The sequence below is a fragment of the Cervus canadensis genome, chromosome 18 (genome assembly GCF_019320065.1).
Source record: "Cervus canadensis isolate Bull #8, Minnesota chromosome 18, ASM1932006v1, whole genome shotgun sequence".
NCBI classification, from domain to species: Eukaryota; Metazoa; Chordata; class Mammalia; order Artiodactyla; family Cervidae; genus Cervus; species Cervus canadensis.
This window is the reverse complement of record NC_057403.1, coordinates 22,646,335-22,674,002: the sequence shown is the minus strand read 5'-3', so window position 1 is coordinate 22,674,002 and position 27,668 is coordinate 22,646,335. Positions and strand designations below refer to the sequence as shown.

Genomic DNA, 27,668 nt, shown 5'->3' with positions numbered 1-27,668 from the left:
TCTATTAATAGGTGAAAGGAAACACCTCCTTGAGTTTAGAAGAGCGGCAGAAGGGCAGAAGGAGGTGAGATGCAGATGGGACTATCCCAAGGAGGCGGCATGCATGGAGGCTATGGATGCTGGCTCACAGCACAGTCTGATCAGAGTTAGGAAGACACGGAGAGAGTTCGGGGGCCATTCTCTGCAGAGGTGGGGACACACATGACCCTGGTATCCTTGATCGCCTTCCCTCAGCCTCTTTGGCGGGGCAGGAACTGGATCTGGTAGTTCGGGGGCACATTGCCCACCCCACTCTCCTGGGGAGTAAGGTCAATGTCCTCAGGGGCCACAGGGGTGGCCACGGAGAAGTTCTGGATGATGGTGGTGAAGAAGAGGAATAATTCGGTGCGGGCGATGCCTTCACCAAGACAGATACGCTTCCCTGTGGGGACAGAACAGACGTTCACCATGTGGACACGAGGCACAGAATCTCGGATCACGGTGAGCACTGGGAGTGGATGCACACACTTTGCCTGCTCACACCCCAAAGCCCAGACACCTGTGTTCATTGCAATAAAGTTGTGTGGGATTAGCCTTTAACCTGTAGCCACAGGAGACTCTTAGAGGATTTCGAAACTCTCTGAAAGTAAGTGCCAATTGTGCGGTGGATGTACCTTGCTCATGTTTCTGGGACAGAGTTTGTAAGCTTTTGTTCAATTTCCAGAGAGTTCTGTGGCCCCGAAAAACGGAACAATGCTTCATTGTGTGTGTGTGTGTGTGTGTGTGTGTGTGTCTGTGTGTGTGTGCATCTGCCTGCACATAACGGACAAGTGCATATTTCTGACAATATTTTTCATGTCTGTCATACCTAATATGGGAAGAACGGTACCTATCTAGTAGGGCTCTTTTGAAGATAAAAATTTAGTGTTTTATAAAATTTTTAGAAGACCTGACCAGTTCAGTTCAGGTCAGTCGCTCAGTCCTGTCCGATTCTTTGCAATCCCATGGACTGCAGCACACCAGGCCTCCCTGTCCATCACCAACTCCTAGAGCTTATTCAAACTCATGTCCATAGAGTTGGTGATGCCATCCAACCATCACATCTTCTGTCGTCCCCTTCTCCTCCCGCCTTCAAACTTTCACAGCATCAGGGTCTTTTCATATGAGTCAGTCTTCTCATCAGGAGGCCAAAGTATTGGAGCTTCAGCTTCAGCATCAGTCCTTCCAATGAATATTCAGGACTGATTTCCTTTAGGATTTCCTTTAGGATGGACTGTTAGTAAAGGCAAATGTAGGGAGTACCTTGTGTTGGTCTCTGGGTGTGTGTGGTGGGGAGTTTGTATGCCAGGTGTCTGCCTGGCCCTATGTATATTTACATGTCTGTGTGTTTTCTTCTTATCTCAGCCTGGGAGCCATGGGCTCCAGGAGTTCTGAATTAAAAAAAACAAACATACATAACATTGTGTGCAGGACTAATGGTCATGGGATGTGAGTGGACAGCTTCCCTGCGATTCTCAGAGGCATATGGATCCCCCCACCACAGTTCTAAACCATGAACCTGGAATGAAGTGAGAACGGAAGGAGCCAGAAGAAAGGCTGAGACCCTGACAGGCTCTCCCTTTAAAAAAAAAAAAAATTAATTTGATTTGATTCTTTTTGCCTGCACCGAGTGGCCTCTGGGAACCTCAGTTCTCTGACCAACCATCGAACCGTTAGTCCCTGCTGTGGAAGCCCAGAGTCAACCCCTGGATGGCCAAGGAATTCCCCCTCAAGTCTTCCAACTGGCGAAACTTCCAATTGGAGGTAACTGGAGAAGGGTCTACATCTTCTGGGCTCATTTAGAAGTTAGGACACAGGAGCATAGCAATACTCAGAGTGGCGCTCCCAGCTGATTCTTCTCTGGTCACTGAATCTGCAACTGGGCTCTTCCAAGAACAGTCGGACTCCTGCTGCCTCCAACCCGGTCCTTCCCATCACTCAGGCTCTGCAACGGGACACCCTCTGGCTCTTTCTCTCTGCCCATGGCTGTCTGCCTCAGTCTTTTTCTCTGTCTATATCTTCTGCCAGGCACTGTATCTTTTCTCTTTATGTCTTCCCTGTTCCGCCTTCTTGAATCATATGTAAGTCCCTTTCTCTGTCTATTTGAGTCTGATTCTCCCTGCAATGCGCTTGCATTTTTTCAGTCTCCCTGCACAATCTCTCCTTTCCTCTCCTTCAGTGTTTCTTCCTCCCTGCTTCTGTCACTCTCTCTTTTCCTCTCTGTCTTCCTCTTTCTCAGCCTCTTCTTTCTCCACCTCCCTCTATTATCTCATTCACTCTAAGTCTCTTTCTACCATTATCTCTCTTGTCTTTCTGTCTCTCTCTCTCTGTGTTTCTCACTCCTCTCTCCTTATCTCTCTGTCTGTCTCTGTTTTTGTTTGCCACATCTCTGCCTCTCTTAAAACTTAGGACAAGACTGTTTAATGGAGAAACTGACCCTCATCCACCACCCAGACCCCACAGGTCCCCTGGCTCTCACTGAAGAAGAACTAAGGAGGGAGGGGACACCCCTGCTGGTCCAGTGGAAAAGACTCCAAGATCCCAGTGCAGAGTGACTAGTTGGATCCCTGGTCGGGGAACCATTAGTAAGATTCCCACATACCGCAACTGAGCCTGCGCAGTAACTACTGAGTCCACATGCACTAGAGCCCCTGCAAAACAGCACCCAGCACAGCCAGAAATTTAGAAAGAAAGGAGAGAGGAAGCCATTGCACTGGGCAGAGCTAGAGGCCCTGAGTCACTGAAGTCACCGGTGTGATTCAAAACTGGGAACTTGATGCTGGGGTCCACCTTCCTTCCCAAGGAGGAGAACCTGGGCATTGGGATTTCCTCTGGTTGGGGTCAAGGAGCAGACAATAGGGTGAGAGTGAAATCAAAGCAGGTCAAGACCCTCCCTGGCTCCCTGGACCCAGCAGAACAAATTCAGACTCCTCCCAGTTTTCAAGGCCCCACCCAGCTGAGCTCATCACCCTTGTTGTTCACAAGCTAAGTGGTGTCCAACTCTTTGTGACCCCATAGACTGCACACACCAGGCTTCCCTATACTTTACCATCACAGAGTGTTTGCTCAAACTCATGTCCGTTGACTCAGTGATACTATCCAACCATCTCATCCTCTGTCGCCCTCTTCTCCTCCTGCCCTCAGTCTTTCCCAACATTGGGATCTTTTCAAATGAATCAACTCTTCACATCAGGTGGCCAAAGTATTGGAGCTTCGGCTTTAGCATCAGCCCTGATATGAATATTTAGGGTTGATTTCCTTCAGGATTGACTGGTTTGATCGACTTGCAGTCCAAGGGACTGTCAAGAGTCTTCTCTAGCACCACAATTCAAAAGCATCACTTCTTCAGTGTTCAGCCTTCTTTACGGTCCATCTCTCACATTCATACATGACTAATGAGAAACCATAGCTTTGACTATATGCACCTTTGTCGGCAAAGGTCTCTGCTTTTTAATACCCCGTCCAGCTTTGTCATGGCTTTTCTTCCAAGTAGCAAACATCTTTCTATTACATGGCTGCAATCATCATTCGCAGTGATTTTGGAGCCCAAGAAAATGAAATCTACCAGTTTCCACTTTCTCCCCATCTATTTCCCATGAAGTGATGGGACCGGATGCCATGATCTTCATGTTTTGAATGTTCTTTCACCCTCATCAAGTGGCTCATTTGTTCCCCTTCACTTATCTTCTTCTTCACCCTTCTCTTCTGTAATCCACGTCCCAGTCTTCCTGAGTTCTTTCTCAGATGAGCCATGCCATCTCCACCTTCAGGCTCTGCCCTTGCTTCTCCCTCTGAGGGAACATGGCTTCCAGTGGCTGGTTGATACTCCCCCATGATGTCATAGTTTAGAAGACACTGTTTAGGGTAAGCTTTTCCTCACAGACCCACCAGGAGTAGTCAGTATTTCCTATTTAATGTTCCCAAAGCCCCCATTAGAGCACTTATCATAATTATGATTCGTTACATGAGGAAGAGTTGGCCTCTGAGCACTTACGTTAGCCAAGGTGTTCTAAGCCCACTGCAACATTTATTCATTTATAGATTTTTCTGTAACTATATAACCCATGCTTATCTCTCTTGTTGGACTGTAAACTTCTAGGGGCAGGAACTGTGTCTCCTTGTGACTTGTCTGATGCGTTATCTTCAACCTCTGATAAAATGTTTGGCTCATAGTGGTGCTCAACAGATTTGATACCTGTGTGTAGAGAGGTATAATTGTCCCCCTTACAGAGTTGTGCCTTTGGGATGTGATCTTTGTTCTCAAGCCCCCTCTAGGGTTGGTGTGAAGATGAGATGAGTTAATACAGGTAAAGCAACTGGCACAGATAAACTGCTCAATGAACAAAGACCTCTCTTTGATTGTCCTCAAGAGGTCATGGCACCTGCACTCTGGAATGCAGGCCCAGCTTACCTATGGAGAAGGGCATAAAAGCGTCATTTTTCTTCACTGCCCCACTGGCATCCAGAAAGTGGTTAGGGTTGAAGTCATCTGGTTTCTCAAAGTAGTGCGAGTCGTGGAGAGCAGAGCCCAGGATGGGATAGACTTCTGTGCCCTGAGGGAGGGTCACAAGATTGAAAGATATCTCCATTTCCTCCCCCAACCCACCCCTACACATCATGACCCAAGGTTGAGTGATAAAACCAAAAGGTGGTCAAGGTTGGGAGATGAAAGAGAACCCAGGAGAACCACACAGGGGAGATGTGGCAGCCCAGTGAGGTGCTGTACCTTGGGGAGGATGTACCCTCGGAAATGAGTGTCTTTAGTGACCATGTGGGGCACGCCCATGGGGACGAGGTCCGAAAATCTCTGAATCTCATGGATGACTGCGTCCGTGTATGGCATTTGGGCTCTGTCATCCAGGGCTGGAGGGCGATGTGAGCCAATCACCTGGTCAATCTCCTTGTGGATTTTCTCTGCACAGAAGCGTGGGACCAGTGAACCTCAGTTATAGAGACATTTCACCAGGAACACTGCTTTCTATGTTGGAACACATTTCAATGTTCTATGGACATTGGTCCATTCATTTCAAGGCCAATAAGCCCGGAAAACCCATAGGAAATGTTAGATCATTGACACTCTTCTGAGCAACCAGCTTGGAGTGGGAGGAGAAATGGGAAAACTACAAGAATTTTCACTCTTTAATATCTAACAAATATTATGGATTCTCTCCCAACATACACAAGCAAACACACACACACATGTGAAGCCCAGTTTTGCTCAGAATTTCAGACTAAGAACTCAAGGCTATGAACCTATCAAAATTCCTCCTCTAAGATGAGTAGAAAATGAACTAATATTTATTGTGTGTATACCATACATGAGGCATTGTGCTAGGTCCTCAGGAATATAATAGTAAAACACAAAGTGGATTAACCCATGAACAACTGGAGAAATAAATGAGCACATCAATCATTTGATCAATTAGTAGATCAATTCATGAGCAGCTGCTGCTGTTGCTGCTAAGTCGCTTCAGTCATGTCCGACTCTGTGCGACCCCATAGACGACAGCCCACCAGGCTCCTCTGTCCACAGGATTCTCCAGGCAAGAATCCTGCAGTGGGTTGCCATTTCCTTCTCCAATTCATGAGTGGAAAGACTGGTAAATGGAAGAATGCTAATGAATGGATGTATTCGTAACTTATCAAAGAGTAATTTATTACTAAATGATCCATAGACAAATAAAGAAATGAACTTGATGAACCAATAACTCCTATCAATGGATGGATGGCTAAACTTCTGGAAGAACATGTGAATGAATACATTTAAAGGAACAGGTAAACAGAGGAATCAGTGGGTGGGTGGATGGATTTAATGATAGATATATAAATCAAGGGTGAATAAATGAGTGCATTAATAAATAACTGAAAAGATAGATGGATGAAGGATGAAGGGAAAAACAAGCAATGGAAGGATTAAGCTATGTAACCTAGTTTTAGAAAAACAGATGGATGCATGAATAAATGAAGAAACAGATGAATCAGTGACAAACACTTCATTCAATGAATCACTCTTTCAAATGATCAAAGATGATCACTTTGTCCAAACAAAGCATGGATGTATATATCCTAGATGAATCACAGATGAAAGAATCTGAGTGTACAGATTGACTGATGAGTTGAAACGACAGATGGGTAAATGAGTGGGTCGATCTTTAAGTGATAGAAGAAACTGGGAAAACAGATTGACAGATTTGGGGGCTTTTTTTTTGGCCACGCTGCGCTACTTGCCATATCTTAGTTTCCTGACCAGGGGTTGAACCCAGGGCCATGGTACTGAAAGTACTGAGTCCTAAGCACTGGACCTCCAGGGAACTCCCCAGATTGACAGATTCTTCATTCATCCATCCACCAACAGGCCTGGCTTAGTTGGGTAGATCATTCAAAACCTGCACTGCTTGGAGGACTTCCCTGGTGGTCCAGTGGTTAAGGTTGCTCACTGCCACAGCATGGGGTGCAAATTCCATGCCTGGTCAGGGGCCAAGGGAAACAGAAAAACAAAAACAACCTACAGGCTCCTGGTGTAAGAGGGGAAAGCTGCCTCTCTCCTTCACCAAAGACCTCTAGCCCCATTTCTGGACCTGCAGAGGGGTCAGAAGCCCCTCCCAGTGCCCGTCCCCGGCCTGCCCACCTGCTATGTGCGGGTACTTGAGCATGAGCAGGAACCCGTAGCGGAGCGTGGTGCTGGTTGTCTCCGTGCCAGCAAAGAAGAGCGACAGAACAGACATGATGAGGTTCCGATGATCGAACTGGCTTTGGGGGTCGGACTTATCCTGAATCCAGACAGGTGGGGTTCACATCAGGGGAGGCCGGGGCCCTGCTGCCCACACCTCTTCTCTCAGGGTCCCTCCACCTGTTTCTGGGTCTTAAACCGTCTGGCTCTTTCCCCTTTCCTCTATGCTCTGTGTGTCCCACCGTCTCTCTATCTCGGCCTCAATCTCCCTTTGCTCTGTCTTGCTCTGTTTCAATCATCTTCCATCTCTTTGGTGTGTCTGTCCCCCTTCGTCTCCCAGTCTCTCTGCCTCTGTGACTCTTTTCACCTGCTGCTGCATTTTTCCCCTTGTCCTGTATTTCCTGAACCTCTATCTCCTCCCCAGCAACTCCCCGCTCTTTCCTCTCTCCCTCTGCTCCGTTCCAAATCTCCCCTCCCCTCTCCCTTCCCCCCACTGCTCTACTCCTTTCCCCTCCCTTTTCACTCTATATCTTTTGGTCTCCTCCCTTCCACCCCATTGCCTCTTCCAAATCCTACTTTTTCCATGCGGAGCAGGTAGCAGTCAATGAAATCCCGGGGGGCACTGGGGTCCAGGGTCTGACGGTGCTTCTCCACACTGTGGCCAATGAAGACGTTGATTTCCTGCAGGTTTTTGTAGATTTGCCTGTGTGAGCCAGGAAAGTACTTCAGGAAGCTGGGGTAGATCTCAAACAGCTGTGGGAGAGAAGGGACTGTGAGGCCCTTGCAGGGTTCAGCTAGCAGGTCACAGGGAGGGACAGCCCTTCTGCCCAGTACCCTCACAAGGGATCTCTGTTTTCCTGTCTCTCTCTCCATCTCTCTCTGCCTCTCTGGGGTGTCTTGGTCTCCCTGTCTCTGTCTCTCTCTCCACCTCTCAGTCTCTGTCTCCCTCTGGCTCTCACTCTGTATCTGAGCCCCTCACTCACTGCTTCTGTGTGTCTTTTGTGTAAGAGATCACTTTTTTCTCTTTCTGCATCTTTCCCCCTCTCCTTCTGTCTTCTTGTTAGTCTCTGGCCCACCTGTCTCTCTCTCCTTTCCATCTCTCCTCATGTCCATGGGTCTAGTGCTCATCCACCCTCTGCCCTTTCCAGCCAGTTTATCTACCCCAGCCAGTTTACCTCTTCTACTCAAACCTCTCTCTGCCTCTTTCCTCCTCTTGCATCATCCTTGCTGTGTCAGGCATTGATAACACGATGCTTACACATAATGAAGGTGCTGACTATCTGGGAGCATATGTGTATGGCTTTGCCTAATGAGAAATGTAACTTCTAACTTGTTGCCAACAACTGCAAAAAATGCAGGATAGTATAAACTCTGATGTGGAATTCCTCCTTCACCTGTCCTTCGAGAGATAACATGGTTAACTGTTTGGCAGAACTTCCAGGCTTTTCCCCTCTCTGTGGTTCTCTATGAGAGAAGAAAATTGAAACCCCATATTGGACTTGTGCAAGTACTCATCTGAACCTCCTTGCAGATTTTCCAGGCCTGATACTCCACTAGGAGGTCATGGGAATTTGGATTTGCCATATTTATTCCTGTGACTTTGACCTGCACTCTCGGTTGAGCGCAACAGCCAGGCAGACTTTTCTCAAGTTTCACTTTTTAGCTTAACATACTATAGGGGTGGGGTTTCCCTGGTGGCTCAGAAGGTAAAGAATCTGTCTGCATTGCCAGGGGTCCGGAAGATCTCCTGGACGAGGAAATGGCAACCCATTCCAGCATTCCTGCCTGGAGAACTGCATGGACAGAGGAGGAGCCAGGCAGGCTACAATCCCTGCGATCACAAAGAGTCAGACACAACTGAGGGAACAACACTTTCACTTTTTGCAATAGGGGTATTTCTAGGTTCATTGAGAAAGACACACTTTCTCTTTTTGTTTGAAGACAGGACCAGGTTCATGTGTGTGTCTTTGATTCCTCTTTCTGTTTCTCCCTCCTCCATCACTCCCCTTTCTTCCTCTTACTCTCTCAGTCCTTGTCTCACCATCTTTCCCTTCCCCCAGGCCTCTGTGTCCCTGTCTCTCTCTCTCTCTGTTGTCTTTGTCCCTCTTCTGGCTGGAAGCTGCATTTCCGGTTCCCAAAAGCAAATCACCCCTCTCCCCTGTCTGGGTGTCCACCAGAGCTCTGTCCTCCCGGACCTGGCTGGACAGGGAGCTGATGAGCACGAACGATTGAAGAACAAGTCCAGCAGCCTCAGGAACTCAGGATCTCTGTAGTCAAATCGTTTTCCGAAGACAATGGAGCAGATGATGTTGGCGGTGATGGAGTGGAAGTAGAAGATGGGATCCTGGAGGGCTCCTAGACGGAAAGGGGTGGGTCGCAGGACACAGACTTTAGTGCTAGGGGAGCTGTCTCTGTGTGACTCTCCTCTATCACTCACTCACAATGAAAAAAAAAACAGCCTCATCAGAGCCAACACTCGCCAGCCTAGAAGTTGTGCCAGGCCCTATTCTAAGCACTTCACATTTATTAAATTCTCATGTCAGATGAATTCTTTTTAACGGCTGAGTAATATTCCATGGTGTATATGTACCACAGCTTCCTTATCCATTCATCTGCTGATGGGCATCTAGGTTGCTTCCATGTCCTGGCTATTATAAACAGTGCTGTGATGAACATTGGGGTGCACGTGTCTCTTTCAGATCTGGTTTCCTCAGTGTGTATGCCCAGAAGTAATTAGCCTCCAACTAATAAAAAAATAAATAAATAAATAAAATAAAATAAAATAAAAAAATAAATTCTCATGTCAGTCCTGTGAAGAAGGTGCAGAGCATGTGTTCAATCAATTGCAGGTGCCATTGACAAAGCTCTGTTCTCCTGGTCCCTTAACTGTCCGCACTTCCCCCCCACCACCCTCATCTTTTCCATCCACCCCTAGAGCTCTCCGGTCCTTGGGAACTGCTCTGCACTTGATTGTTAGTGTCTGGATGTGCCAAGTTCACCCCAGGCGGAGGGAGGGCGGGCTGTGCACCCAGGAGTGTCAGGTCAGTGTAGCCTCTCCCTGGGTCTCTCCTGTCCACTGTCTCTTTTTCCCTTGCACACCCTTTCCTGAGCCTCTCTGTCTCTCTCCAATCTTTGTGCCTCAGTTTCTCTGTGCCATTGTTCCTTCCTGCCTCTCTGAGTCTCTTCTCGTTTTGCCTTGATCCCTCCATCTCTCTTTCTTCCTCTCTGTGTCTCCATCTGAATCACTCTGTCTCCTCTTGTCTTATTCTGAGTCCTTCCATCCTTTTACCTCTATAGCTGCCCGTGGCTCTGCCTCTTCCTCCCAGACTCTCCATTCATGTCTCAAAATCTCTTAAGAAAGCATCTTGTCACCTCTTGTCTCAGACAGGACGTTTCTAAGGAATCCTAAAGCCCACAGAGTGCTCACCTGACTCTCTCAGAGCAGAAAACCCTGACTGCCCCCCTTGCTCACTGCCAGTTGTTCACCCAAAGAAAGGAAAACACAGTTTATCCTTTTTTTTTGAAATGTCTGTTTTCTCTTTTTTTCTCTTTACTTTCTTTTTATTGAAGTCACATTTTGGCCCTTGACAGATACAATCAAACCACAAACCGGTTCCCTTGAACACAGGCGACTAAGATGCTATTTACTGCCTGAGTCGTCTTTGCCTTCCTCTTGACACTGCACGCCTGTATCTCTCCTGCCCCCCGCATTTCTCACCTACCCACCTCTGCCCTGTCTATTTGCCCCTCTCCTGGTCCCTGCTCCTCTGCTGGCCTCCCAAGCTCTGTCTCCGCTCTGTCTCTCCATCTCTCTCTCTGCCCACCTACACCCTCTGTCTTTGGGCTACTGTGCTCACACGGCTTACCCGTGTTCCTCTCCTGCCCACTCCCACCCCAGGGCTCACCCTGGGATTTCCGCAGCTCCTCCACCAGACACTGAGACTCCTCCTGAATCCTCTCCTCCACGCTCCGCTTTCCCATCCCGAAGTCCCTCATGGTGGCCAGAGAGAATCGCCGAAGGGCCTTCCAACGTTCCCCGTTGGCAAAAACAACACCTAGGGTTTAGGAGAGGCTTGGGTGGCAGAGGAATTTTCAAGGAGACTCCGAGTCCCACTCCACCCCTTATCTTCCCTTCCCAGACTCACCCTCCCCAATCCCCATCCTCATCTTCTGTCCCCTCCCAGTGGGCCTGAGGCCCTTACCGTATCCTTGGACAATTGGGTTAACAACGGCGATTTTCGCTCGGCCAGAGAAGGCCTCGACCTGGTCCACCAGGGCCTCCCGAATGGACTCTGTCCCACATATGATGACCACTGGCCTTGGGCCCAGGTACACCGTGAAGACATCCCCATATTTCTGTTGGAACTGCCAAGCACACCCACAGCCAGGGCTGCTATTAGTCAGCATGGCCCGCTGTCCCCATCTCCATTATTAAACCAGGCAAACACTTGTGTGTGTGTGTGTGTGTGTGTGTGTGTGTGTGTTAGTCACTCAGTTGTGTCTGACTCTTTCCGACCCCATAGACTGTAGCCTGCCAGACTTCTCTTTCCATGGAAGTCTCCAGGCAAGGATACTGGAGTGGGAGTCCATGCCCTTCTCCAGGGGATCTTCTCAAACCAGGGATCGAACCTTGGTCTCCTGGATTGAAAGCAAACTCTTTACCATCTGAGCCACCAGTGAAGCCCTAAAACACTTACATATAGATTGGTAATTAAACACTTACATATAGATTGATAACTACCCACTGACCCAAGACCTTACACCCCAGCCTGCCTTTTTGTTTCCCAGAACCCAGCAACTAAAAGATTAACCCATGACCCAGCCCAGTTCACACTGGTTCGCTTGGTTGGTGTCTTAAGCAGTGTATGTGTGTGCTAAGTCACTTCAGTCATGTCCAACTTTTTACCATCCTATGGACCATAGTCCCCCAGGCTCCTGTATGCATAGGATTATCCAGGCAAGAATACTGGAGTGGGTTGCCATGCTCTCCTCCAGGGAATCTTTCTGACCCAGGGATCAAACCAACGTCTCTGATATCTCCTGCAGTGGCAGGTGGGTTCTTTATCACTAGCCCCACATGGAAAGCCCCCTAAGAAGCACAGGTGGTTAAATATTCCTATTAATAATTTCACTCCAGCCCAGGTGATATTAGTTGAGTCTGGTGACATCTCACTGGCATCTCATCTAAAGATCATCCTTCTTTGAACTTCACTGGTGGTCCACTTGCTAAGACTCTGAGCTCCCAATGCTGGGGCCCATGTTCAACCCCTGCTCAGGGAACTGGATCCCACATGCCGCAGCTAAGCATTTGCATGCCACAGTGAAGAGCAGCTAAGACCTAGCACAGGAAAAATAAATAAATAAAATATTTTTTAAAAAAATCATCCATCTTGACACCCACCTTCAACCCCCATCTCTGGCAATTTCCCCAGAGATGCCACCACCCACTTGGGAGGCATGAAGCTAAAGCAATAGCTTTCTGGGCGTTATCATGAAATTTGAAAAATCATAACATCAAGTTTTGCCACTGGGGCAACAGCTCAAAAGTATTTACTGAAGTTGGAGGCATGTACACTGAGTAGCTCAGCCACTTCATTCCCAGAAACACACTCAACTAAAATGCATACATGTGCTCAGCAAAATAAGAACAAAGAGATTCATAGTTGCCTTATAATAAAAATGCTCTGCAACATAGGGAATAAACAACTAGTGATGAATTCATAATGTGGACTACTATACAGCCATGAAAAAAACCACTGCTACAACCAACAACAAGAATGAAACTCACAGATGTAATGGTGAGTGAAAGCAATGAGACCTAGAAGAGTTCATACGTCATAATTCCATTTATATGAAATTCAGAAACAGATAACAGGAACTTATGGTGTCAGAATAATAGGAGGGTGGTGACTGGAAGGGGGACTTAAGGAGGTTTCTGGGCATGAGCCAAGTTGTTACATATCTGTATGTCAACTCCATTAGTATGTTCTTCTGAGAAAATTCACTGAACTGAGCACTTAGGACTTGTGTACTTCACCCTAAAGGTTAAACTTCAGTTACAAGTTGACTTACAGAAGAGGAAAGACAAGCACCATATAATATCACTTATATGTGGAATCTAAAGTATGACACAGTCAGAAGATTCTGCATGCTGCACAATGTGGCCAAAGAAATAATAATTTAATTAAGGTAACACAGTGGAAAAAAATTAATTTAAAAAGTGACACAAATGAAAAGAATATGATACAAATTAACATACCTAAGAAACAGAAACAGAATCCCAGACATAGAGAACAGACAGGTTGTTGTCAAGGGGAAGACCTGGGGATGGAGTGGGAGGCTGGGCATAGCAGATGTAAGCTTTCAGACATGGAAAGGATAGATAATGAAGTCCTATTGTATAGCACAGGGAACTACATTCAGTATCCTGAGATAAACCATAATGGAAAAGAAGCTTTTAAAAAGGAAAGCATATATATGTGCAATGGAATCACTTTTCTGTACAGCAGAAATCAGCAAAACTTGGTAAATCAATAATACCGCAATTTCAAAACTTGATTAAAATGTTGACTTAAAATTATAAAAAGGTTAAGTTTATTGAAAACTCTCTCATAGTGACATCTGCAAACCCTCTTTGCTGGTCTCCTTACTTCCTTTCCTGTGCTAGGCACAATCCTTTCACTACACACCCCACCCTATCTTGACACCAGAGCTACCTCATTAAAATGTAAATTAATTAATATCCCTAACCTGTTTCAAACCATCCAGTGCTCCTCCTACCCTGAGACTGACCTGAAGTTTCCCCATGGTGGACAGAGCCCTACACGATGTTGCCCCATCACCCCTCTGACATCTCCACCCACTCACACAGACCCTTCGATCCCACAGCTCCAGGCTCGCTGTGGTTCCCCAAACATGCTGAGCTTGCTCCTGCTTCTGAGTTCTGGCTCTGACACCTGTCTCTCATTGATATCTTCCACAGGCATCTTTCAGGGTGTCTGATCAGCAACAAGGCAAGATGGAGCCTTTCCTTCACCACTCATTCTAAAGTAGCTTCAAGTAGCTCATGTCACGTTTTTAAAAAAATTATTTATTTTTAATTAGAGGATAATGACTTTACAGCATTATGTTGGTTTCTGCCATATGTGAACATGAATCAGTCATAGGTATACCTATGTCCCCTCCCTCTTGAACCTCACTCCCACCTCACACCCCATCCCACTTCTCTAGGATGTCACAGAACACTGGTTTGTGGCTCCCACCACTCTTGAAAATATCACCTGGCTTTACTTTAATCATAGTTCTTACCAACCTAATATTTCCTTCTCTGTTTGTGTGCCCTAATGCCACATCATTAATGCCTAGAATGTTTCCTGGCACACAGAAGGTGCCCAGTAAGTTACCACTGAATGAATGAATAACTGAATGAATAGATCAAGTAACGTCCTTTTAATGAGCACTTACTGTATACCAAGCTCTATGCACTATCTAGTCCTCACAAGTCTCTTATGAGGCAGGCATTCTTATCATCACGACCTCATCTTGCTGAAGAGAAGCTAAGATTCCATGAGTAAGAGTTGAATCTGGAACACAAGCCCTCAGCCATCTGACTCCAGAAGGACTTGGAAGTAAATCATGACACCTACTAACCTATGACCTCTCTTTCCCTCCCTCCCTCTATCTCTCTCAACCTCTCTCTCTCTCTCCAAAGACACAATGAGAATGGAGGATAATGGGGAATTTCCTGGTGGTCCAAAGGTTGGAATTCCAAGCTCCCATGGTAGGGGGCACAAGTTCAATCCCGGGTTGGGGAATTAAGATCCCACATGCCCCGTGACACAACAGGAAAAAAGGAGAATCACAGACACACAAAGGATCCTTGCAAGAGCTATAGAAGAGATTTAGGGGGTCTGGAACTAGCAAAAATTTATGCAAAATGTATGTGAATATTTATGGAGGAGAGGCTTCACCGTGCCTTAAACTCCCAAAGGATTTAGTGATCCCCAAGTTGTCAGGAGACCCAGGAGAAGGGGTTTTGATCCCTGGGTTGGGAAGATCCCCTGGGGTAGAACATGGCAACCCACACAAGTTCTCTTGCCTGGAGAATCCCATGCACAGAGCAGCCTGCCAGGCTACAGTCCATGGGGTCACAAAGAGTCGAACACAACTGAGTGTGCATGTGATAACAATAAATAAAATAACAAATTATTAGGCAGCTTCCATCTATGAAGGAGATGAAAAGGCCTCCATGCTGGACTCACACATCCCCTCTCTGAAGTCCCAGGGGGACCAGTCCTGGACCAGGACCAGTGCCTTCCCCGGGCTGACCTCACTCTCTATTTCTCTAAAGTGAGGACGACTCCTCTTCTCGGCCATGAGCTGTTGTAACCAAGACCTGATGAGTTTCCTCCACGATACAGATAAGTCCTAGCCACTTAATTCTGGGTGAAGAAACTAAGTCCAGATATTTCCACCAAAGTCCATGGTGTTCACCCTTGTGATGGAAACTAAATAATATGCACTCGGGGCCTCCACATCTGTGACAAAACACTCTCCCTTAAAATCAAGGGTGGTCCAGTGGTTAAAAACCCACTTTCCTATGCAGGGGACACGGGTTCGATCCCTGGTCAGGGAACTAAGATCCCACAGGCAACAGGGGAACTAAACCAGACTGCCCCAACTAGAGAGCTCTCGAGTCACAACTACTGAGCCTGCGCGCTCTAGAGCCCATGCGCTACAAGTGAAGCAGGCACACCACAACTAGAGGAAGTTCGCACACCACAGCAAAGGACCAGCAGAGCACAAAAAAAACAAAAACACACAAAACAGATGGCAAGCCCAAGACTCAGGAGTGTGGTCACTGCAGGGGCTGGGGGGAGGGGACAGAGCACTGGGGCTGCTAGGGGTTACTGTCGAGTGTTCCCTAAGCCTGACCTGCTGGGCAGTGGGCTCGCAGGTGCAGATTACATGGTGCGTGTGCTCGGTTGCTCAGTCATGTCTGACTCCTTGCAGCCCCATGGATTGTAGCCCCCCAGGCTTCTCTGTCCATGGAATTTTCCAGGCAAGACTACTGGAGTGGGTTGCCATTTCTTACTCCAAGGGATATTCCCGACGAAGGATTCGAACCCACTCACAGGCAGATTCTTTACCACTGCACCACCTGGGAAGCACATGGATTCCATTATTGATACATAAATAGATCATCCATCATGAAATCATGCCTAGAGAGCCGTGATACAGGGCCTGGTAAACACTCCAGGGTCAGCTACTCATTGCACATTAATGTTAACGATTGGTAAGAACTTGGGACCTGGCCTCCTTGTTCCCCACCCTCCTCCCTTTTGTCTGGCTCTGGCTGGGGCCAATCTTTGACAGCTTTCGTTGGCAGACGAGAAACCTATTGACTGGTACCACCCCTTCTCTCTCTCTCCCTGTGGCAGGCAGGGACTCGGGAGAGGGGGACGGAGGAGCAGGGATTTCTATACCCCCGGCTCACACACAGACACCACTTCACGCCCGCCTACCCTCTCCAGGGACAGTGCCCACACACTTCCAACTGAGCAAGGGATGCCTCTGACTGCCTGATCACCATCCACCACACTTCAGCTCCACATCCCTTCCTCGCAGAACTTCCCACAGCCCACCCCTGAGCTTGGAAGGATGCCTCACATTTCCTGATGAATGATCCTCAAGGACAGAGGCAAGGAGCCACCCTCAGACCCCGCCCACATGAGTCTCACCCTCAGGAAGGATTTGAGCAGGCCTTTTCTGTCCATCTGCAGAAGGTTCCCCAGGAAGGGCAGAGGACGGGGGCCAGGCGGGAGGCGCCCATGGGCCTTTGGGTGGTCTCTGGCCAGCAGGACCCAGAGTCCGGTGAGCAGAGCAAGGAGAAGGAACACGCTGAGCTCCATGGTCGCAGTCCGACGGTCTCCCAAACTGCTAGGCTTCTGGCTGAGCCTTTTATGCTAAGCCTGCATCCACGCCCAGTTATGTCACATCACCCATTCCTTGGCATCCTCCAAGAGTGTGAACTCAAAACAGAAGGAGTACATACTTCTAGCTCCCGCAGTCACTGACCTGCTCCCCTGCTACCTCTACGGCCCCTCCCTAGATGCTGGCCGAGACACCACGGTAGCCATAACACGGTCCCCATGAGTCTGTTGACTTTTGTGGGTATGGGTAGCACCCGTTGTCTGCCGGGCGCCAACACACAAAATCCTACCCATGACAAGGTCATGAGGGAGAAAACCTGACAGGCAAGGTGGATCACGTTTTCAGGGATTCAGAAAAGCTGCCCCTGGTGCTCACCTTAAAGATGATATCTGTCTTTCTGATGCTTGCTTCAATAAACTACTCCCTAATTTCTGCGACACAGGCAGAAGGCCTTCCCTGATCTCTTTCCAAATAAGAATCAATTTAGAACTTTAATCAATAAGTTTCCCGGGTGGTGGTATTTTATGAGATTATCCAGGGTGAAAGGAGTGTTTTAATTTAAACTCCTTTGCTGGTATTTTAGTTTGTTTGGCAAATGTGTCTATGCCCTTGGTACTAATATGCATGACTGCTCATAATACCCTAATCATAAAACAGCATAAAGAACCTGATTATATAAAAGCCCTAATAGACATAGAGCCTTTTTGAGGGGTGAAGGAGTCCTATTAGAAAACATATTCTAAAAATTGTTCTAAAGGTGGTTATTGGGTTGATGTTTGCTTGCTGTGTTTTGCTCGCTGTGTTTTTGCTTTTAATGTGCTAAGGTTGTGTTATAGAAACCATTGTTAATATAGTTATAGATCTAGAAAAATAAGAGCTTAGCCCTAGTGTGATAACAATTAAACAGTTGTTAATTATTAGCCAGGAGTGCTAGGCAGGGGCTGCCTCAGCAAAGTCACAGAGTCAGTGTGGGGTAAACTTCTTAGATAAACTCAACTGACAACTTCTGCAGAAGGATTTAATTTTTGTGTTAACAAGGTTATACTTCTACTCTGTACTGTTGCCCTATGAGACTGCTACCTTGCAGTTAATGTCACCATGGAAACAGAAGATAGGTTTACATTCACCTGACTTGCATAAAATGTTAATAGGCCCCAAGGCCAGAAGATAATGTACAAGACCCTCATAAACAAAGAAGTATGCAGAAAACACCACGGTTTCATGAAGGACAAACTGATATAATGTTAAACTATCTTCCCCTCAGAAATGTACTAACTTAGGGTATAAAATCTACGGTAAAAAATACAGCATTGCCAGACTCTGCTGCACCACCCCGTCTGGTCACACACTCTCTCTCTCTTTCTCTCTTTCTCCCTCGGAGATTTGGCCCTATCAAGACTGGTCTCATGTGTCTTCTCTCGCTGACGCCGTTCATCCCGAGGGTACCCCCTGGATCCTGCTGGGGCTGGAGCCCAGCAATTTTCTCCTTGCTTTAGCTGTGGTCGTGGGTTTGTGTTTACATACTTTGGTGCATACCTGCTTACTTTTGTGTGCTTGAGTGATTCTTACACATGAAAGACTGTTTGTATTTATGTGAACATGCCCATGTGTGTTTCTGCATATGAGTGTGAGTGTGCTTACACATATGTCTCTGCACATGTGTGGACTTCTATGTATTTATGTGGTGTCTTAAACCTGAAGGTGTGTTGTATTTTCGTGGTGGTGGTGGGGTGAGTCCTTGTGTGTGTCTCTGTGTGTATGCATGCTCGTGCACATCAGACAGTCCCTGCCACTACAGAGCTTGCAGACACTCAGCCTTTATCTCTCCAGACCCCCCTCCTTCGTCCTCCCTCCTGTGAGAGCCACAGATGGGAGAGGCAGGAGAAAGGAAACAATCGAGGTGAGAGACACAGCTCTAGGATCTTCAGATCTCTGATGCCCTGAGTTTTCTCCCTGCCTCCTCCTCCGTCTTCACAGCGGCAGGACTTTCCTCCATCCCCCAATGACAGTCCATATCTGTGTGTCTCCGTCCTGCTGTCTCTCTCTGTCTCTGTGTCTGTTTCATTCCTTAAACTCTGAGCTCCAGGAGCAGAGACTGTGTGCAGTTTGATCAATGTCCATTCAGCTGGCCTGTCTCCAGCCTCCCCTGACCCTTTGGCAGGCTCCATTTGTATTTACTAAATAAGCTAATGATTAGTCTGTGTCCACGTGTCATGGCCTGGGTCTGGCTTTCCACCTCCCTCTGTCTCTCCTCTTTAGAAGGAGGGTGGCAGTCTCTTTCTTGCAATGTTAGACAAACCTCTTGAGGACCCAAAACTCTGATTCCAGCAGTTGAGTCAGACTCCTCCAACCCAGTGTCCCTTGATCTGTTGAAGAGGTGGGACCTGTACTTTCCTGACCTTGGAGTGAGGCCACCATGAACCTTCCTTAACCCAGGTCCTGGGTTGTTGGGGTCCCTTAATGGACCGGAATCTGGAGGTACGGAGTCGACGATAAGAAAGTGAAAGAGAGAAAGAGGCCGATGTCCCTTGGTTTACGCAGAGGACCAATAAAGTCCTTGACACAGGACTTGCATCGCTCACGAAGGCACCAGGCGCCCTCTCGAGGGGGTCTTAGAAGCCCGGGCAAAAAAGTGAGCACGACGGGTCTCCACGCTCCAGAGAGTCAGCCAGAAAAGGAGAGAGAGAGAGAAAAAGACAAAAAAAGACCCGGGGACCCAAGCTCTGATGGAGCAAAGGTGCTTTAATGATTTTTCTATGAGTATATATAGGCTGCAGTACAAGAAACTTCTTTTGGGAATGATAGAGATCAGAAAACCAAATGTACAGCAACCGTTACCAAGGGAACAAGGGGTAATGTTAGTCACAAGGTCAGGAGACAATCCATATCTCAAGAAAGGGGAAGGAGACTAAGCTGTTTTGTCCTAAGGAGAATGTTTGCTAAAGGAGACTCATGCTTGCCCCACACAATGACCTCAGTCCCTGGGAGCAGCGTGCTGTTCCGCTTGAAGAGGGACAAAGGACTCATGAGAGACAGCACGTAGGAATCCTCCCGTTAAACATTCCCTGACACTGGGTTCTGCTGTGCAGTGTGAACTGGCACTGAACTTGGGTCCTTATTCCAGGCCCAGGAATCACTGATGGGGAGACATGAAGTGCTTTACACAGAAGAAATCACCTAATCCTCACTCAGTTAATGGAGTGAATGACAGAGAGGTTAAAATCTTGCCCAAGGTTACACAACCATATAGAGGTAGCATCAGGAGTCAAACGCAGACACGAGGGGAGAGGCCTGGAATAGATTCTCTCCCATGGCTTTTAGAAGGAATCAACTCTGATGACTCCATGATCCTTCTTACAGCAGACTTAGCAAGCTAATATAGACTGGGATGACCCCAGATGGAAAGTCACATGATATATCAGTTTCCTATGGCTGATATAAAAAACGATCACAAACTCAGCGCCTGCAAATAACACAAATGTATTATCTTACAGCTTATTTATTTATTTAGCTGTATCATCTTACAACTTTTTTATTTCTTTTTATTATCTTACACGTTTTCAGTTTCTAGATGCAGCATTTCTTGGCTCATGGCCTCTTCCTCAGTCTTCAAAGCCAGGAGCATAACATCTTCTTTCTTCTCTGACCTCTGTCACTGTCCTTAAATCTTCTCTATGTCTTATCTTTCTGCCTGGCTCCTTTTTTTTCTGGGGGGATACACCACATGGCTTTCAGGATCTTAGTTTCCCAACCAGGGATAGAACCTGTGCCTCCTGCAGTGGAAGCATGGAGTCATAACCACTGGACCACTGGGGAATTCGCTCTGCCTCCCTCTTATAAAACCTCTTGCTGTTACATTGGGTCCATCCAGATAATCCAGGTTAATCTCCCCACCTCAAGATCCTTAACTTCGTCCCAAATGCAAAGCCCCCATACCATGAAAGATATTTTAACATATTCTCAGGGTGTACAGATTAGGACACAGAGATCCCTGGCACAAGGTGGGGAGATACTACACAGAACTTTGCAGGCTGGATCCATGACAAGTGACCCTGAGATGGACATTCATGCATAAGACCCCTGTTGGTTCTCATCACTCAATGGACATGAATGTGAGCAAACTCCAGGAGACAGTGAAGGACAGGAAAGCCTGGCATGCTTTAGTCCATGGGGTCGCAAGGAGTCAGACATGACTTATTGACTGAACAACAACAAGAACAAATTCCTAAGGAAGGGCCTGGGAGCCATGATATGGCTTTGAGCAGGGGAGTGAAAAGCTCAGATGTGTGCTTGAAAGGGACCGCGCTCTGACTGCCAAGTAGAGAGTGGCTGAGAGAACTTCTTGCCTCTCTTGACCTTGGCACAGATACATCCTTTCACCCCACCTTCGTGATTTGCTGCTTGGTCTCCAACATCATCTGTTCCATGATGTTTGACCATTGTTTTGACTACAAAGATGAAGACTTCCTAGGGCTGCTGGCTGAAAACCTTCAGCAGGTGGACAATTTTGGGGTCAAGGTACGTGCTGAAGCCACCCCAACCCCAATCGCACAGCCCTTCCTCCACAGTCCCTTCTTTCAGTTCGAATGTCTGCCAACATAAATAAGCCTGTCAAACTTCCAAACTCATTCTATGAGGCCACCATCACCCTAATACCAAAACCAGACAAGGATGCCACAAAAAAAGAAAACTACAGGCCAATATCACTGATGAACATAGATGCAAAAATCCTTAACAAAATCCTAGCAAACAGAATCCAACAACATATTTAAAAGATCGTACATCATGACCAAGTGGGCTTTATCCCAGGAATGCAAGGATTCTTTATTCGCAGATCAATCAAGGTAATACACCACATTAACAAATTCAAAGATAAAAAACCATATGATTATCTCAATAGATGCAGCAAAAGCCTTTGACAAAATTCAACATCCATTTCTGATAAAAACTCTCCAGAACGCAGGAATAGAAGGAACATACCTCAACATAATAAAAGCTATATATGACAAATGCACAGCAAACATTATCCTCAATGGTGAAAAATTGAAAGCATTTCCCCTAAAGTCAGGAACAAGGCAAGGGTGTCCACTCTCACCACTACTATTCAACATAGTTTGGGAAGTGTTGGCCACAGCAATCAGAGCAGAAAAAGAAATAAAAGGAATCCAGATAGGAAAAGAAGAAGTGAAACTCTCACTGTTTGCAGATGACATGATCCTCTATATAGAAAACCCTAAAGACTCTACCATAAAATTACTACAGCTAATCAATGAATACAGTAATGTTTCAGGATACAAAATTAACACACAGAAATCCCTTGCATTCCTATACACTAACAAGGAGAAAACAGAAAGAGAAATTAAGGAAACAATACCATTCACCATTGCAACAAAAAGAATAAAATACTTAGGAGTATATCTACCTAAAGAAACAAAAGACCTATACATAGAAAACTATAAAACACTGATGAAAGAAATCAAAGAGGACACAAACAGATGGAGAAATATACCGTGTTCATGGATTGGAAGAATCAATATTGTGAAAATGAGTATACTAACCAAAGCAATCTATAGATTCAATGCAATCCCTATCAAGCTACCAACGGTATTTTTCAGAGAACTAGAACAAATAATTTCACAATTTGTATGGAAATACAAAAAACCTCAAAAAGCCACAGTAATCTTGAGAAAGAAGAATGGAACTGGAAGAATCAACCCGCCTGACTTCAGGCTCTACTACAAAGCCACAGTCATCAATACAGTATGGCACAAAGACAGAAATATAGATCAATGGAACAGAATTGAAAGCCCAGAGATAAATCCACGAACCTATGGACACCTTATCTTTGACAAAGGAGGCAAGGATATACAATGGAAAAAAGACAACTTCTTCAACAAGTGGTGCTGGGAAAACTGGTCAACCACTTGTAAAAGAATGAAACTAGAACACTTTCTAACACCATACACAAAAATAAACTCAAAATGGATTAAAGATCTAAATGTAAGGCCAGAAACTATAAAACTCCTAGAGGAGAACATAGGCAAAACACTCTCCGACATAAACCACAGCAAGATCCTCTATGACCCATCTCCCAGAATATTGGAAATAAAAGCAAAAATAAACAAATGGGACCTAATGAAACTTAAAAGCTTTTGCACAACAAAGGAAACTATAAGCAAGGTGAAAAGACAGCCTTCAGAATGGGAGAAAATAATAGCAAATGAAGCAACAGACAAAGGATTAATCTCAAAAATATACAAGCAACTCCTGTAGCTCAATTCCAGAAAAATAAACGACCCAATAAAAAAATGGGCTAAACAACTAAACTGACATTTCTCCAAAGAAGACATACAGATGGCTAACAAACACATGAAAAGATGCTCAACGTCACTCATTATTAGAGAAATGCAAATCAAAACCACAATGAGGTACCATTACACACCAGTCAGGATGGCTGCTATCCAAAAGTCTACAAGCAATAAATGCTGGAGAGGGTGTGGAGAAAAGGGAACCCTCTTACACTGTTGGTGGAATGCAAACTAGTACAGCCACTATGGAGAACAGTGTGGAGATTCCTTAAAAAACTGGAAATAGAACTGCCATATGACCCAGCAATCCCACTTCTGGGCATACACACCGAGGAAACCAGATCTGAAAGAGACACGTGCACCCCAATATTCATCGCAGCACTGTTTATAATAGCCAGGACATGGAAGCAACCTAGATGCCCATCAGCAGATGAATGGATAAGGAAGCTGTGGTACATATACACCATGGAATATTACTCAGCCATTAAAAAGAATTCATTTGAATCAGTCCTAATGAGATGGATGAAACTGGAGCCCCTTATACAGAGTGAAGTAAGCCAGAAAGATAAAGAACATTACAGCATACTAACACATATATATGGAATTTAGAAAGATGGTAACGATAACCCTATATGCAGAAAAGAGAAGTACAGAACAGACTTTTGAACTCTGTGGGAGAAGGTGAGGGTGGGATGTTTTGAAAGAACAGCATGTATATTATCTATGGTGAAACAGATCACCAGCCCAGGTGGGATGCATGAGACAAGTGCTCGGGCCTGGTGCACTGGGAAGACCCAGAGGAATCGGGTGGAGAGGGAGGTGGGAGGGGGGATCGGGATGGGGAATACGTGTAAATCTATGGCTGATTCATATCAATGTATGACAAAACCCACTGAAATGTTGTAAAGTAATTAGCCTCCAACTAATAAAAAATAAATAAATAAATAAATAAAAGAATCAATATTGTGAAAATGAGTATACTACCCAAAGCAATCTATAGATTCAATGCAATCCCTATCAAGCTACCAACGGTATTTTTCAGAGAACTAGAACAAATAATTTCACAATTTGTATGGAAATACAAAAAACCTCGAAAAGCCAAAGTAATCTTGAGAAAGAAGAATGGAACTGGAGGAATCAACCCGCCTGACTTCAGGCTCTACTACAAAGCCACAGTCATCAAGACAGTATGGTACTGGCACAGAGACAGAAATATAGATCAATGGAACAGAATTGAAAGCCCAGAGATAAATCTACATACCTATGGACACCTTATCTTTGACAAAGGAGGCAAGGATATACAATGGAAAAAAGACAACCTCTTTAACAAGTGGTGCTGGGAAAACTGGTCAACCACTTATAAAAGAATGAAACTAGAACACTTTCTAACACCATACACAAAAATAAACTCAAAATGGATTAAAGATCTAAATGTAAGACCAGAAACTATAAAACTCCTAGAGGAGAACATAGGCAAAACACTCTCTGACATAAGTCACAGCAAAATCCTCTATGACCCACCTCCCAGAATATTGGAAATAAAAGCAAAAATAAACAAATGTGATCTAATTAAACTTAAAAGCTTTTGTACAACAAAGGAAACTATAAGCAAGCTGAAAAGACAGCCTTCAGAATGGGAGAAAATAATAGCAAACGAAGCAACAGACAAAGGATTAATCTCAAAAATATACAAGCAACTCCTGCAGCTCAATTCCAGAAAAATAAATGACCCAATAAAAAAATGGGCTAAACAACTAAACTGACATTTCTCCAAAGAAGACATACAGATGGCTAACAAACACATGAAAAGATGCTCAACATCACTCATTATCAGAGAAATGCAAATCAAAACCACAATGAGGTACCACTACACGCCAGTCAGAATGGCTGCTATCCAAAAGTCTACAAGCAATAAATGCTGGAAAGGGTGTGGAGAAAAGGGAACCCTCTTACACTGTTGGTGGGAATGCAAACTAGTACAGCCACTATGGAGAACAGTGTGGAAATCCTTAAAAAACTGGGAATAGAACTGCCATATGACCCAGCAATCCCACTTCTGGGCATACACACTGAGGAAACCAGATCTGAAAGAGACATGTGCACCCCAATGTTCATCACAGCACTGCTTATAATTGCCAGGACATGGAAGCAACCTAGATGCCCATTAGCAGACGAATGGATAAGGAAGCTATGGTACATATACACCATGGAATATTACTCAGCCATTGAAAAGAATTCATTTGAACCAGTCTAATGAGATGGATGAAACTGGAGCCCATTATACAGAGTGAAGTAAGCCAGAAAGATAAAGACCAATACAGTATACTAACGCATATATATGGAATTTAAAAAGATGGTAATGATAACCCAATATGCAAAGCAGAAAAAGAGACACAGATGTACAGAACAGACTTTGGGACTCTGTGAGAGAAGGCAAGGGTGGGATGTTCTGAGAGAATAGCATTGAAACAAGTATACTATCAAGGGTGAAACAGACCACCAGCCCAAGTTGGATGCATGAGACAAGTGCTCAGGGCTGGTGCACTGGGAAGACCCAGAGGAATGGGATGGGGAGGGAGGCGGGAGGAGGGGTCGGGATGGGGAACACATGTAAATCCATGGCTGATTCATGTCAATGTATGGCAAAAACAACTACAATATTGTAAAATAATTAGCCTCCAACTAATAAAAATAAATGAAAAAAATAAAATAAAATAACATAAATAAAGAAATAAATAAGCCTGTATGTGTGTTCACCTCTTGGTTGGATACTGGAGACACACCAGGAGCCAAGATATACCTAACTGTGTCATCAAGGGATGACAGACATGTCACCAAACCTGATAGCCCAGAAGGATCAGGGCCATGGCAGATTTAACAATCATTCAGTCCATGCTCACTGAATCTGCTATCCTGTGCCAACCTGCACTGGCCAACCTGCGGAAGACACAAGGGTGGCCCAGATAGCCATAGTGGCCCTGACCTAGTAACCTTGAACTCTTTAATCAATATAAATTGACTAGATACCAGAGGAGAATTTCAGGCAAGGCTTTTGGGGGGCTTAGGCTGCAATACCAAAAAGAGAAAATAGGAAACAAGTTCCTTTGCTCTCTCCAAAGGGGGGCAAGCTGGCTTCTTAAACAGGGTGAGGATAGGGGCGGATAGGTGGATTGGGCAGGAGGCGTAGCTTAGATGGTTTGCCCACTCCCTCAGCGGTGCTGTGGGTGGGGCAGATCATGCACAGCACCCTGCTTTTTCTCTGGGCACCTCAGAAGTGGACATTGGTTTGTGGCCTCTTTGTATGTTTTTCTTCCTAATTGCCCCAACTGTGCATGCATGCAGTTATTTTCAGCAGTTTCTAGTTTCTTTGTTTTCTGTTGCTCCCAGAGATGTTTGTCCAAGAGCTAGCACTCCAGTGAAGGGTCCCAGGTCCCAGCCAATCTCACTGGGACCAGCCCTCACAGAGCTCTCATCCCAGAGGGAGAGAGGGAACAGTCACCAGACAGTGATATGTCGGGGCGGGGGGGGGGGGGGGGGGATTGCAGCTGATGCTCACGTAGCCATGGCAGCACAGAGAAACTGCTTGTCATCGTCTGGAGCTCAGGGAAGGCTTCCTGGAGGAGATCACATCCAACGTGAAACCTCAGTGATGAACAGGAGTAAACCAGCAAAAGTGAGAGGAAGGTTGGGGAACAGGATTTCAGGCAGAGGGAATAACATGTGCCAAGACACACTCTCTCCAGGGCCTCTTTCCCCCCCAAGATATATGACCTTTTCCCTGCTTTTCTGAGCCACCTTCCTGGTCCACACAACTGTCTCTTTGAGGTCTTTGAGAAACAGAAGGAGCTTGTGGCTGGAGTGTTGAGGAAGCATGAGGTCTCCTTGGACCTGGCTCAGTTCCCAGGATTTCAAGGATGCCTTCCTCACTCACATGCAGCAGGCGAGACTTGGAGCAAGATGCAGTGCATTCTGGGATCTAGTAGGAGCTGAGGGTCTTGGGGTATCCTTGGATGAGACTCAAGAGACTTGGGTCCCGAATTCCCAACTCTGCCTTTCAGTTTACTGTGTGAGAGGGTACAATTTCCCCCACATCTCTGAGCCTCTGGTTTTCCATCAGTAAAATAGAAATTCTGATGGGGCAGCCTTTGTTCTAACTCTGGAACTATAAACAGGCTTCATTTCGGGTGTTAACTTTGTTCATCTGAGAAGGATTCTGAGGTTTAGTATCAAAGAGTTCTGTGATTGATTGGTGATGCCTGCTGTGGGCAGAGAGTCTGGAAGGAGAAGTGTAATGAGGGATCTGAATAGATCTTTTGGCTATCTGAAAAGTCTCTTTTGTCTCCTCTCTAATTCCAGCATCCTGTGTTTTTGCATGTAGGAGGAAGGGGACCCCCCCCCCCCACACACACACACACACTCAGAATTTAGTGAAGAGAATTTGCTCAGTTGTGCTCTCAACATCTTTTTTGCCAGGATGGAGTCAACCAGCACCACCCTCAGATATGGGCTCCTGGTCCTCCTGAAGGACCCACAGGTTACAGGTTAGGACCAGCCCTTTCTCTTCTGATGTTGTCAAGCTGGGTATACGGATCAAGTTCTAATAACACCTACCTTGCTTGGAGGCTGGGGGAGTGGGGTGGAGTGGGGTACCCATTTTTTAAAATTTACTTTTGGCTGCCCTGGGTCTTCCTTGCTATGCATGGGTTTTCTCTAATTCCAGCAAGCAGGGGCTCCTTTTT

The 27,668-nt window shown here is 45.9% G+C and overlaps 1 pseudogene; it reads right to left on the bottom strand.

Annotated features, from left to right (window-relative positions):
* Positions 1-58: 58 nt before the first annotated feature.
* On the bottom strand, positions 59-16,605 carry LOC122420843 (annotated as a pseudogene).
* Positions 16,606-27,668: the final 11,063 nt, after the last annotated feature.